The sequence below is a fragment of the Brachyhypopomus gauderio genome, chromosome 5, assembly GCF_052324685.1.
Source record: "Brachyhypopomus gauderio isolate BG-103 chromosome 5, BGAUD_0.2, whole genome shotgun sequence".
Taxonomy (NCBI): Eukaryota; Metazoa; Chordata; class Actinopteri; order Gymnotiformes; family Hypopomidae; genus Brachyhypopomus; species Brachyhypopomus gauderio.
The window spans coordinates 13,640,038-13,643,800 of record NC_135215.1 but is presented as its reverse complement, the minus strand read 5'-3'; positions in this window follow the sequence as shown (position 1 = coordinate 13,643,800).

Genomic DNA, 3,763 nt, shown 5'->3' with positions numbered 1-3,763 from the left:
TTTCATGCACAAAAACACACCCTTTCTTTCCCCACTTACCCTCAAACAGAGACCTAATGACAAAATAGAAAACAGCATACTTATATGATCATGGAGATCATAAAGACAGTGACACACACACATAAACACACACGTGCTTTTCTTGCACATGCACAGCTGTCTCTGCTAAGATGACTTGCTCATCTCTCTCAGACATATTTCCATCTCTTCATCTAATCCTCTTTTCAATTGTGCACGTGTATGTGTAAATAGCATCATCTGGCGTTTTAGTTGTAATAAAAACATTTAAAGGTCTAATTTATGCATTTGATATGTTCCTGTCCCTCAACTCACAAACCACAGACATTGCCACGAATCCCATAATTACACAAATGGTTATTCCATAACACCACAAACAATTCAGCATGGGTGTTAAACCCTGTGTGTGCTTGTGGTTCTCTGTCTACCTGAAGCGGTCGAATCCATCCGGGCAAGAGGCACTGGCCTACATGCTTTAGTAACTAGATCGCCTTGCTGTCGCATATTTACACTTTAACTGCGTTATTATAACGTTCACCTTATTAACCTCTTGTCTCAAAACGTTTTATTATGTTTGCTCACTTTTGAAAAAGTCTGAATACGACGTTGACTCGGAAAACCAAAGATGAAGAAAAATAATCTGCCATAAAAAGCAGCGCCCAAAACTCATATAAGAAGCCGGAGCGCAGTGACCATGTCCGATTTGCTCAGTAGCGCCGCCGCGGGGGCTGCGTGGCCCCGGGGATGTGGCTTGACGCTGCGCATTGGGGGATTGCAGTAAAACAAGTAGCTAATGACACGCTGCGCTACCACAGCAAAGCAGCACGCGGTACACGCGCTAACCCAGGAAATGCTTCGGTCGGCCACAGGGTAATCGCGACTGTCCCGGGCAATTTGAGCGGAGCGAACGGCGCGGCTGATTCGCAGGCTAGCTCGCCGCAGCCCAGAGGAGCCACAAACCGGTGCACTTGTCCTCTCTCTCCTGGGGCGGGGGGAGGTGAACCTGCAATTAGTAGAACCGTCCGGATCTGAATGAAATAGATTCAAGACTTACACACAATACATCACAATACATTCTCTCTCTCTCTCTCTCTCTCTCTCTCTCTCTCTCTCTCTCTCTCTCTCTCTCTCTCTCTCTCTCTCTCTCTCTCTCTCTCTCTCTCTCTCTCTCTCTCTCTCTCTCTCTCTCTCTCTCTCTCTCTTTCCTCTCCAGAGCTGAGACCGGTGGAAAACTAAAAATTGGATGCAGGGAGAATTTCAGCTAAGTCAGGTCTTCTCAACTCTTCTGTTTGTGCCATCGGACTGCTTTTTCAAAGGCATGGAAATGAGACATGCTAAAGGGTGGGTGGGGGTTGTCTATCCCCCCTTTTAACCCAAAGTATTTTTTCACCCAAAGAAAATAACTGACTGACACATCATTGCTGTAATAAGTGTGTGTGCATGTGTTTGTCTGTGGTTTCTGTCTTTCTTTACTATGCCTATAAAATGTCTCTTTAAAGTGATATATTTATAGTCTGTCTTTATAGTGTGCATAGTCAATAGTGTGTCCGTACTTGTGTTTGTGTGGTGTGTGAGAGGTGTTTGCTTTTTGGCTTTGTTGTATGGGATATTTTTGGCCATATTCTGTGTGTGTGTGTGTGTGGTGTGTGTAGACAGCGAAGGTCATCTGCAGATCCTCTCAGAGACACAACAGCCTTTACGATTGTACCCTCCGAGATTACATGTAAGATGGCACCCTGAGACTGTGGCTAAACAGTGAAAGAGAAATTGCATTAAAGGTTTGTTAAGTGTATTCTTCAGTGGAAAAAAATTTTTACAGGTCACAGGCACATTTCAGAAATGTATTTAAACAAATGTTTTTTCCCGACCGATTCTGCAGAGTTGATCCTGTCAGTTTGACTCAGTGGTTAGATCCCAAACACACCCACTTTAAGACCACAGCTTTCTACTTGCAAGCAGTTCATATCTCCCTTGAGCCACAAACTCTCAGAGTTCAGTCCACAGCCAAAGTACAGAAAACACACAGGGCTCTTACGAACATCAAACAGGGGAGCTGTGACGTGCTTCCAGCATGATGAGAATGCATTCGAATGAACACTAGCCCAAGAACATCAGCGTGGTAATATTAACATTCCTGTCCGCCCAGAATTAACCAGGACACAGAACAGAGCTGATGACGTATTGGCCGGTGACAGAAAAAGACAGGGAGAGCATGGCCAAAGTTAAAGAGTGCTTCAGAGAATATGGACCTGCTTGAGCATGTTGCCAGTGCACATTATCTTCTCATTTCACTGGTCAAGGGCCCCAGTAACCTCACCAGATGTTGCGATCTCCCACAAACTCTCCTGCTCAGTTTTTAATCAGTAGTCTGTCTCTCAGCACTCCTGAACGGCTGGTCCTGATTTCAGATCCTGCTTCTCCTTCAGGTTCTGCCTGTACCTGTCTCATCCTGTACATGTCCAGCACAATCATCGTGTTTCTTTTTAGGAAACGGATTCCAGATGGCTGAAAGCTTCTTCATGACAACGTCTGTTATATCTCTCACGTGAATGGAAATTGAATGGAAATTGACTGAATTGAATCACATCAAGCTTAATTAAATATAATTCAGCTGAATTGCTTGAATTGAATTGAATCATATCAAGCTTAAATGAAATAAATTCAACTGAACTGACTCAATTGAAATGACCTAAAAGTTCAAGTTGACTGATGAAAAGAGAGGGATAAAGAGATAGATAGAGATGATAGAGATGGAGCACACCTGTCTGGGTAGAGGAACAGAGTGATAGAGATGGAGTGAGAATGATAGAGATGGAGCACACCTGTCTGGGTAGAGGAACAGAGAGTGATAGAGATGGAGTGAGAGTGATAGAGATGGAGCACACCTGTCTGGGTAGAGGAACACAGAGTGATAGAGATGGAGTGAGAGTGAGAGAGATGGAGCACACCTGTCTGGGTAGAGGAACAGAGAGTGATGGAGCACACCTGTCTGGGTAGAGGAACAGAGTGATAGAGATGGAGTGAGAGTGATGGAGATGGAGCACACCTGTCTGGGTAGAGGAACAGGGAGATAGAGATGGAGTGAGAGTGATAGAGGTGGAGCACACCTGTCTGGGTAGAGGAACACAGAGTGATAGAGATGGAGTGAGAGTGAGAGAGATGGAGCACACCTGTCTGGGTAGAGGAACAGAGAGTGATAGAGATGGAGTGAGAGTGATAGAGTACAGAATAGCTTTAGTGACCAGAACTGAGACTCCTCCACATACTGTGCAGCACACGACGTATGTCATCGGCCATGGCATTGATCTCCTACGCTAAGTTTATCCTCTTTCATCAGTCCATCCCTCTCTTTTACCCCCCCCTCCTTCTTTAATCTCTAGCCAGACGTGCCCAACTGGAGCCCATTAGCATATTTCTCCTTTACTCTCTCACCGCAGTCCTCCGCTTTCCTTTCTTTCACTTTCTCTCCTTTTTCTCTGTTTGTTGTGTAAATTAGATTTGAGATCCTTGGACACCATGCAGATTTCTGACTGTTTATCTCTCTCTCTCCTCTCTCTCTCTCTCTCTCTCCTCTCTCTCTCTCTCTCTCTCTTTCACTCTTTCTCTTGCTCTCTGAATTTCGCTCCCCATCTTTCTAAGTGAAATGGGGGAGTGATTAGTGAACACGTTCAGATTTTCCTTCCATGTGTTGTGCCAGTGAAACGCCCATATGCTCGTGACACAGAGGACAGTGGTGCCAGGGGAG